This window comes from Moschus berezovskii, chromosome 7, assembly GCF_049115385.1.
Source record: "Moschus berezovskii isolate FMDL1 chromosome 7, NW_MosBer_1.0, whole genome shotgun sequence".
Classification (NCBI taxonomy): Eukaryota; Metazoa; Chordata; class Mammalia; order Artiodactyla; family Moschidae; genus Moschus; species Moschus berezovskii.
This window is the reverse complement of record NC_142466.1, coordinates 13,216,228-13,227,572: the sequence shown is the minus strand read 5'-3', so window position 1 is coordinate 13,227,572 and position 11,345 is coordinate 13,216,228.

Below are 11,345 nucleotides of genomic sequence, written 5' to 3'. Positions count from 1 at the left end.
AGAGGGTATGGTTCAAAAACAAGAATTCCAGAGGACCCGTGCACCGCAGCAGGCACTGCAGCAGCATTTACAATATCCCGAAATCAGAAGCAAACCAGATGGGCATGGCCAGATGAATGGAGACAGAAGTGATGCACACACAAGAGGGAATTTGTTGTGGCGGGGGAAAGGAAGGACAATGCTATCCACAGGAACTTCTGCACCCAACAGTGACCTCAGGGAGGTCAGAAAGATGAACACTAAATAGCACATCACTTATGGGTAAAATGGAGAGACATCCACACCCTCCGACAGCTGCATTCCAAAAGTGAGAGTGACACGCAGATTGAGAACAAACGGACGGTTGTGAACAATGGAAAGAGGGGGCTGCGGGCATAGAGGAGATAGCTGGGAGAAACTCACGCCCACTAATACAGAGAAAACAGGGACTCAGCAGGGACCTCCTGCAGAGCAAGGGTGGCGAACCAGGCACTCAGGAATAACCTACCGGGTGAGGAAAGCCAGGAGGAAGAGACGTGGAGGCGGAGATGGGGGAGGAGGCTGTACACCTGCGACCGACGGCACTGGAGGCAAACGCAGTCCCATCCCAAGAACTGTACGTTCCACATGGAAACAAGAAGACACAATTACCTGGGGGGCAGACCCACCTCTAGGGGTATATTTGCAGAAACCCAGCTTTCAACAAGACAAATGACCCACGTGGGCCCCGCAGCAGCACTTCCGACAGAGGACGTGGCAGCACACAGAATGGCCACGGACAGATGAAGGCAGAAAGAAGTCATCTAGGAAGGCAATGGAAGATGACTCAGCCATGGAAAAGAATGGAAGAATGCCCTTTACAGGAACATCGTTAAATCCAGAGCTAATCCTACTAAGTGAAGTCAGTCAGAATCAGAAAGAACACTATCATAAGCAATCCCATGTATCTAAAAATGCACACCACAAATTGATTCAGGAAAGAACCAATAAACAGACTGAGCAACAGAAAAACAAGCTTCTGGTTCCCAGAGGAGAATGAAACTGAGCCACGCGGGAAGCCCAAAACTAGGCAGTCAGAACATCAAAAGATTACTGTTAAAGAAAAGGAAACATCTCAAGTTAATGAATTTAGAGGTTTGCTGTGTTTGGTAAGGTGCCAGAGTCTGGCCTCCCTGAAATCATTCCTTCGTTATGCACCTTAAGTATCTATGGCCAGTATCCTGCTTGTCTGCAGCCTGAACCCCCTCAGGGTGAACAGTCCAGGCAACTGTTGTGGCTGCTGGGCTGGCGGCTACCAACATCCTTTGTTTACTGATAAGCAAGGCAATACTTTTCATCCACAGCGCCTCACATTGGTCATTAATTCAACTAACATTTGAGAGGCATTTCATGACCAATCTTGTCCCGTGGTGCTAAGAAGTTTTATTCCTAATCAGCTAAAGACTCTATTGCTAGGCCGTCTGGTGTGCTGATCTTTTCTGGATCAGCCCCTGTTGATAATCTAAAATCCTCTAGATTACCTTTCTTATTAGTCTGTTGTGATTCAGGAAATGTTCTCCCTTGTTGCTTCTTCTCATACCTAGAGTTTCACAAGTACAATTATTCCATGTACAATTATATATATGATGAACTCTCTCATGACATCTCTTTCGTTGGAGCCCTGGATACACACTGGGCAATGCAAGAGACAACAATCTTATAAATCAGACAAGATATAGGTAATACAGATGGGTAACAGGTCAGGAAGCAACAGTTAGAACTGGACATGGAACAACAGACTGGTTCCAAATAGGAAAAGGTGTATGTCAAGGTTGTATATTGTCACCCTGCTTATTTAACTTATATGCAGAGTACATCATGAGGAACGCTGGTCTGGAAGAAGCACAAGCTGGAATCAAGATTGCTGGGGGAAATATCAATAACCTCAGATATGCAGATGACACTACCCTTATGGCAGAAAGTGAAGAGGAACTCAAAAGCCTCTTGATGAAAGTGAAAGAGGAGAGTGAAAAGGTTGGCTTGAAGCTCAACATTCAGAAAACAAAGATCATGGCATCTGGTCCCATCACTTCATGGGAAATAGATGGAAAAACAGTGGAAACAGTGTCAGACTTTATTTTTTTGGGCTCCAAAATCACTGCAGATGCTGATTGCAGCCATGAAATTAAAAGACGCTTGCTCCTTGGAAGGAAAGTTATGACCAACCTTGATAGTATATTAAAAAGCAGAGACATTACTTTGCCAACCAAGGTCCGTCTAGTCAAGGCAATGGTTTTTCCCGTGGTCATGTATGGATGTGAGAGTTGGACTGTGAAGAAAGCTGATCGCCGAAGAATCGATGCTTTTGAACTGTGGTGTTGGAGAAGACTCTTGAGAGTCCCTTATACTGCAAGGAGATCCAACCAGTCCATTCTAAAGGAGATCAATCCTGGATGTTCATTGGAAGGACTGATGCTAAAGCTGAAACTGCAATACTTTGGCCACCTCATGCGACGAGTTGACTCACTGGAAAAGACTCTGATGCTGGGAAAGGTTGGGGGCGGGAGGAGAAGGGGACGACGGAGAATGAGATGGCTGGATGGCATCACCGACTCTGTGGACATGAGTTTGAGTGTACTCCGGGAGTTGGTGATGGACAGGGAGGCCTGGCGTGCTGTAATTCATGGGGTCGCGGAGAGTCGGACACGACTGAGCGGCTGAACTGAACTGAACTGAACATTAATAAAGTCATATGCCAGTAGAGAGAGAAACCATAAACACATTGAAAATAAAGAGCCAGTTAAAACAATGGGTAGTATAAGAAGTAATCTGATTGCAAGAAACCATCAAGTTGGATGGAGAAACCAAATCATGTAAAGAGAAAAAAATAAGTTTCATCTTTGCTTACCAAGGGGCAATTTATCAACTTGTAGTAAGTCATAGCATAAGAGTAAAGGTTTTTCTGAAAAATAAAGATTAAAAGCTGATATATTTCAGAAAAAAACTGTAGAATTATAAATCATATTTATCAATTCATTCAGTTCCATGTGATTAATTCCTGTTGATCTGGATGAAGCTGTCAGGTTTATCAGAGTTTTGTAATTTCTTACACAGTTTAGCAGTATGGTCATAAGTTATCAGAAACATTCATCAAGAAGTCTTTTATGAATTTTCTTGAAGATCTTCATTTTATAAAAGGAGTAAAACAATGATTGTCTATAGACCACAAAAGACTTAAATAGCATGGTTAAAGATCTGATTACAAGCCAATTGACCAGAAACTTGGATATTTCTGTGACATACAACATTTTAAGATAACTGGAATATGACTGATAACATTATACTGGTACACATCACATTTTTTGGAATTCCATATAAATTTTATAATATCTCTATTAATGTTATTTATCCATACAATATAAGTTTTATCTCCAATCACTTGACAATTCTCAAGTAATTTAATATATCAGTTCAGTTCAGTCGCTCAGTCGTGTCTGACTCTTTGCGACCCCATGAATCACAGCACGCCAGGCCTCCCTCTCCATCACCAACTCCCGGAGTTCACTCAAACTCATGTCCATCGAGTTGGTGATGCCATCCAGCCATCTCATTCTCTGTCTTCCCCTTCTCCTCTCGCCCCCAATCCTTCCCATCATCAGAGTCTTTTCCAGTGAGTCAACTCCTCTCATGAGGTGGCCAAATCAAATAAGCCTAATTATTTTAGGCAATCTGAGTTGCCCCCCGGGGTTCCTCTGAAGCATTCCAGAGTGAGCTGGAGGTCAGAATAACTATAGTTACAATTTGCTATTCAGGCAGGCAGTTTGTCAAAAAATATCAAATAGCTATCAAACTGGAGAAGGCAATGGCAGGCCACTCCAGTACTCTTGCCTAGAAAATCCCATGGATGGAGGAGCCTGGTAGGCTGCAGTCCGTGGGGTCGCTAAGGGTCAGACACGACTGAGCGACTTCACTTTCACTTTTCACTTTCACACACTGGAGAAGGAAATGGCAACCCACTCCAGTGTTCTTGCCTGGAGAACCCCAGGGATGGGGGACCCTGGTGGGCTTCTGTCTATGGGGTCACACAGAGTCGGACACAACTGAAGTGACGCAGCAGCAGCAGCAGCTATCAAACACTTGGTCCAATGGGATCATGGGTCCTTGTGAAACAGCTTAGTCACTTAAAGTGACAGAAGATTTCAAAAAGCAAATACAAACGTCTTAAAGGCAAACAAACTCATGATCTGTTACCAAAAGTTATATTCCAAGAAAACTTTGTTCTCTTAACAGAGAGAGGAACAAAAATCTAGTCTTGCCATCAGCCTACTTTTGTAACAATCCACTTATCTAACTAAATTTAGTCTAGTCTCAGCTGGACCATTTACGAAACTTCTTTATAGGGCTCTCTCTACACACTGGCCACGACTTTCTGTATCCTTATTAGTTTGTGTTTCCACCTCCAAAACAAACACACACCTCAGTCTAGGCCACAATCATTGCTTTCCCTAACAAAATGTTTTTCCATTCTTCATAGCTTATTTTGCTGAAAATGTCACATCCTATTTTCTTTCCATAATGAAATATTTCCATTAATATCTTTAGTAGCTTCAATTATGTATTACAATTCTAACCCTTAAAAATCTTAATCTATAGCAAAAACTGCCAAGCACCAAGTAATTGTAGTCTTCTCCATACCAGCGTTTCCTGATTGGAATATTCCACGGCCTCTAGAAACAAATAACAATTTCTTTCTTCAGTGTGGCACCAGATGTATATCTAAGAAACCCACACATTATTAGTTTCCCCTTCCTAAGGAGCTACTGTCCATAACAGTGCAAAGAGTCGAACACAACTGAAGCAACTTTGCACACACACTCACTCATAAGGAGACAAAGTAAGTACATTTAGACTTGTTCAGCAATTAACATTCAGGTATTTTATCTTACTTGAACTGACTTGGATAATTCAATGAATTACCATCATTTAACTTAGCAAAACTTTACCAAACATCTGGAGAAACTATTTTAGAAAGACATAACCAAAACACGTTGTTTAATAGCTAAGTTGGGTCCGACTCTTTGTGACTCCATGGACTGTAGCCTACCAGGCTCCTCTGTCCATGAGATTTCCCAGGCAGGAATACTGAAGTGGGTTACCATTTCCTTCTTCAGGGGATCTTCCTGACCCAGGGATCGAACAGATGTCTGTGTCTCCTGCATTGGCAGGTGGATTATTTATTGCTGAGCCACTGGGGAAGCTCATGGGAGAGATTAGACTGCCATTGTAATATTGATCATATTGTATTAAAATCTTACAAAAAAGATAAATAGCTCCATTTTCAAACACAGAAGCAATGCCACAGTGTTTGCAAACCAAGCCTTATTAGAATATCTAACTGACCCTCACTAAGCTAAAAATATCCACATACATTCTTTCAATAAGTGGATTTTTGTTTGGTGCCATATAGTATCCATATTCATGGGTGAATTTTTCTAAGTAAACTTGGGGCTTCTCACAGTATAGCATTATTCACAAGAGCTAAAAGGTGGAAACAACCCTAATTTCCATCAATAAATGGATAAATAAAATATGATATACACATGTAATGGACTATTATTCATTCTTAAAAAAAGGAAAAATTCTGACATGCCACACACAGATAAACCTTAAAAACGTTATGCTAAGTGAAGTCACAAAAGGACAAATAATGTGTAATTCCACTTATAGCAGGCACCTAAAGTGGTCAAATTCATAGAGACAGAAAGTTGTTGAATGATGGTTGCCAGGGTGTTGGGGAGGGCGTAATGAGAACTTGCTATTTAATGGGTACAGAGCCTCAGTTTGGGACAAGAGACTTATGGAGACAGGTGGTGGTAATGTTTGCACAACAGTGAGAATATATTTTATGCGTACATTTAAAATGCTTAAAATGATGAACTTTATGGTTTACATATTTGACCACAAGTTAAAAAAAAATGCTGGGATTCATATAATTAATCTCTACCGCACTAAGTAGCTGATTATGTGACCGGGCTGTTCAGATTTATTTTTAAATAAACCTCAAAATATAACAGAATCACTACGCAGTCATTAGAGCAATATGAGAAAGCTCTCTTCTATGTTTAAGTTCAAGATCCAGAGTAACATGCGCTTTCTCAGAACTCCAGGAAGCTGTTCAACAAAGTATTTTTCTAACACTGGAAATTCCTTTCAAGTTAAATTTTTTTGAAAAAAGGCAGAAAAGACATGAAACCTATCCTACCTTTACATTTCAGAACTCTAATCCATTTTGAGTATTATAATGTACTTAATTTTAAGTATTCTAATACAGAGCATTTTGAGTATTCTAATAGAGCAATGATATCGTGAACCCATCTGCTAGAAGCCTCCCTTTGGAATAATGTCATCAACTGCCATTGCCGGAGCCAGTCTGAACCAACTTACCAGGGCTGAAGCTGACTCTTAACTTTCCAGGAATTTTGTCAGCTGCTTGTTAAATACAGACATTATTAAAAATCAAATTACGTGACCTTAACAATTAAATAAATTACAAAGGTAGTTAATATCCAAATTCACTACTTGCTAAGTATTTTACTAGATTTTATTTTACTCTGCATGCTCTTGAGATTAGTCACTGGAGCCTTATCTTTATGGTGGAAATATTGCCTAAGGAAATCTTGCCATGTGGTACAGTACATCTCTCCCCAAATCCAAATGCGGTATGACGACATGCTGGTAGGCTGGCATCAGTCATGGTTTAAGTACTTAATCCTCCCTGGTGGCTCAGGCGGTAAAGCGTCTGCCTACAATGCCTACCATGTGGGAGACCCGGGTTCAGTCCCTGGGTCGGAAAGATCTCCTGGAGAAGGAAATGGCAACCCACTCCAGTATTCTTGCCTGGAAAACCCCATGGATGGTGGAACTTGGTAGGCTACAGTCCATGGGGTCACAAAGAGTTGGACACGACTGAGCGACTTCACTTTAAATACTTAACGCTGTGGAAATGGGCAAATGCATAAATCAGGAGTTATTACGTTTTAAAAGGGTTATAGAAACGAAGAAAACGTGACATAGACTACGTGAGACCCATAAAGTCTGACATATTACTCTCTTGCCCTTCACAGGAAAAAGTGTGCCAATTTCTGGTTAAGATGTTGACAGAGACTGTTAATAAGAGAATCAGACTTAAAAGTGTGCATGTCTGAGTCATTACACCATAAATAGCACAAAAAAATTAAGAAATCATTTTTCCAGTATTCAGAAACCATTACCCAATTCAGCAAAGAAGTCACAACACTGATGAATGAATGAAGCTCGGACATGGTTTCACTACTGCCCTTTCATCTTACTCATTTTAATAAATGAAAGTATCAAACTGACTCTCACATCAGTACAAAAGTTTGATATATGACAAATAGTACAAGAGAGAGAATACTGGATTAGGAGGGAAAGGAACTGAGTTCTAATCTTAGTTATGACCCTCAACAATTTACTTCGTCAGTTTTCTGTTTTCTAAAATGAGTGTGGGAAGAAACTCAGATAATCCCAAAAGGGATTCCGAATAATAGATGACTACTCTATGATTGGATACTCTATGGATGTGAGAGTTGGACTGTGAAGAAAGCTGAGCGCCAAAGAATTTATGCTTTTGAACTGTGGTGTTGGAGAAGACTTGAGAGTCCCTTGGACTGCAAGGACATCCAACCAGTCCATTCTAAAGGAGATCAGTCCTGGGTGTTCATTGGAAGGACTGATGCTGAAGCTGAAGCTCCAATACTTTGGCCACCTGATGCGAAGAACTGACTCATTTGAAAAGACCTTGATGCTGGAAAAGACTGAAGGTAGGAGGAGATGGAGGATGAGATGGTTGGATGGCATCACCAACTCAATGGACATGAGTTTGAGCAAGCTCTGGGAGTTGGTGATGGACAGGGAAGCCTGGAGTGCTGCAGTCCATGGGGTCACAAAGAGTCGGACATGACTGAGTAACTGAACTGAACTGAAGCTTTCATAAGGCAAGTAAAAAAAAAGTCCTTTTTCTGAGTATACAAATTAAACTCAGAACAAAATTTCTACTATTACTAGCCCTTGGTTAGTAATACTGGTTCCCAGTGTGTTGTGTTTGTTTTTTTTTTTTTTGCTGTTGTTTTGTTAAAGGGCTCAAGTAACCATATTAGTCTCTTTTAGTATCTTTAATATTTCTTGAGGGGCAAATCTACTTGGTGTAGTATTCCCCAGTGAAACATGTTTATTCCCCAATGTAATTAAGCAAAAGATAGTAACCATCTTATATAAACACACCATTTAAACATACCAATTTTTGCAAACTTTAATCTTAATTCTACATACTTTAGTTTCCATTGGGACTCAGTCAACAAGCCTTAGTTTACAGAGTCCTAGAGCTGTCCTCACTTATACAAAATAGATAAAATGGTCAGAGGATTAATAAAAGTATCTGGGGTCTGCAGTGAGGGGTTAAGTCAAGAGACGCAGGCCCTTTTGTCAATTTTACAACTTCATTAATCGATCTAACTGTGGTCTCAAGTGGTCACGGGTCAGGTATATCAGTCTAAGTTTCTTACAGCCATATATATATTTTAAGCTGGGGTAAATAGAGAAGACTTGTTTGGGGCCCTTTAATGTTGAGGACAAATACACGGTTCCTTTTGCCCATGCAGCCTTAGTTAGTGTTGTATCAAGTCTTTTGTTTAATCCTATTAATGTCCATTTTACTTCTCTCACTTTAAAATAACCAAAGATTTCTTTATCCATTTGGAACAGGTCCCTTTAAAATATCCACCTGGTTGGATAAAGTCTCTACATTCCCTTCAGTTTTTTCACTCTAGTTAATGTTAATTAATCCTCTTATATTAGCATTGGTAAGACCCACTGAGGGAAAGAGGAAGCCACAAATAAGAATTCTCAAGCTGGTTTTCTTTGTTTTAAACTAAGGGAGTTAAAAAAAAAACATGTATTTTTTCACCTGTTAATTTTTTTTTAAGCGAGGCACCAATAAAATAGTTGTTTATAATGAGCACTCTCTAAGAATTTACAGTTTTTCCAATGTAAAGAATCCATCATCTGGCTGATACTGAGAGACATCTTAACTGTGATTCGAATCAACAAGATCCAAGAGACTTCCCCACAACAAAGTATAAACGGTGTCGCCTTAACAAGATGCAGAAAGTTTATTCCCAGAAACAGCCTATGAAAATAACATACTTCCTGATGCAAGGAAGGTTAAAAATGGCAAAAAGTCCCCGAGAGTTCAGACAGTCGGATAAGGACTGCTCAGAATCCCAGTCTGTTCTGTTGGCGGCCAAAAGTACACATCAGTATATCTTTTGGATGGCAGAGACCAAGTTCTCAAACACATGCAAAATGTTAACTGCATATGCAGTAAAAGAATCCCATCTTAGTCATTTTGGGGGCGATATTTTCTTCAGTTCTCAAGTAAGTACTTTAATTTTGGACATACATAAACTTGGCTGGGATATTAGTTGGAAGCTGGCAATCTATGGTTAGATCTGATAGAGTGCCTGAAGAACTATGGATGGAGTTTCGTGACCTTGTACAGAAGGCAGGGATCAAGACCATCCCCAAGGAAAAGAAATGCAAAATGGTTGTCTGAGGAGGTCTTACAAATAGCTGTGAATAGAATAGAAGCAAATGGCAAAGGAGAAAAGGAAAGATAAACCCATTTGAATGCAGAGTTCCAAAGAATAGCAAGGAGAGATAAGAAAGCCTTCCTCATCCATCAATGCAAAGAAATAGAGGAAAACAATAGAATGGGAAAGTCTAGAGATCTCTTCAAGAAAATTAGAGATACCAAGGGAACATTTCATGCAAAGATGGGCTCAATAAAGGACAGAAATGGTATGGACCTAACAGAAGCAGAAGATGTTAAGAGGTGGCAAGAATACACAGAAAAACTATACAGTAAAGATCTTCACGACCCAGATAATAACAATGGTGTGATCAGTCACCTAGAGCCAGACATCCTGGAATGCGAAGTCAAGTGGGCCTTAGGAAGCATCACTACAAACAAAGCTAGTGGAGGTAATGGAAATCCAGTTGTGCTATTTCAAATCCTGAAAGATGATGCTGTGAAAGTGCCGCACTCAATATGCCAGCAAATTTGGAAAACTCAGCAGTGGCCACAGGACTGGAAAAGGTCAGTTTTCATTCCAATCCCAAAGGCAATGCCAAAGAATGCTCAAACTACTGCACAACTTCACTCATATCACACGCTAGTAAAGTAATGCTCAAAGTTCTCTAAGCCAGGCTTCAACAGTACATGAACCATCAACTTTCAGATGTTCAAGCTGGATTTGGAAAAGGCAGAGGCACCAGAGATCAAATAGCCAACATCCGCTGGATCATTGAAAAAGCAAGAGAGTTCCAGAAAAACATCTATTTCTGCTTTGTTGACTATGCCAAAGCCTTTGACTGTGTGGATCACAATAAACTGTGGAAAATTCTGAAAGAGATGGGAACACCAGACCACCTGACCTGCCTTTTGAGAAACCTGTATGCAGGTCAGGAAGCAACAGTTAGAACTGGACATGGAACAGCAGACTGGTTCCAAATAGGAAAAGGAGTCCATCAAGGCTGTATATTGTCACCCTGCTTATTTAACTTATATGTAGAGTACATGATGAGAAATGCCAGGCTGGATGAAGCACAAGCTGGAATCAAGATTGCCGGGAGGAATATCAATAACCTCAGATATGCAGATGACACCACCCTTATAGCAGAAAGCAAAGAAGAACTAAACAGCCTCTTGATGAAAGTGAAAGAGGAGAGTGAAAAAGTTGGCTTAAAACTCAACATTCAGAAAACTAAGATCATAGCATCTGGTCCCATCACTTCATGGAAAATAGATGGGAGACAGTGACAGACTTTATTTTTTGGGGCTCCAAAATCACTACAGATGGTGACTGCAGCCATGAAATTAAAAGACGCTTTCCTTGGAAGAAAAGCTATGACCAGCCTAGACAGCATATTAACGAGCAGAGACATTACTTTGCCAACAAAGGTCCATCTAGTCAAAGCTGTGGTTTTTCCAGTAGTCATGTATGGATATGAGAGTTGGACTATAAAGAAAGCTGAGTGCCACAGAATGGATGCTTTTGAAGTGTGGTGTTGAAGAACACTCTTGAGAGTCCCCTGGGCAAAAAGGAGATTCAACCAGTCCATCCTAAAGGAAATCAGTCCTGAATACTCATTGGAAGGACTGATGTTGAAGCTGAAACTCCAATACTTTGTCCATCTGATGGGAAGAACTGACTCATTTGAAAAGACCCTGATGCTGGGCAAGATTGAAGGCAGGAAGAGAAGGACATGACAGAGGATGAGATGGTTGGATGGTATCACCGACTCAATGG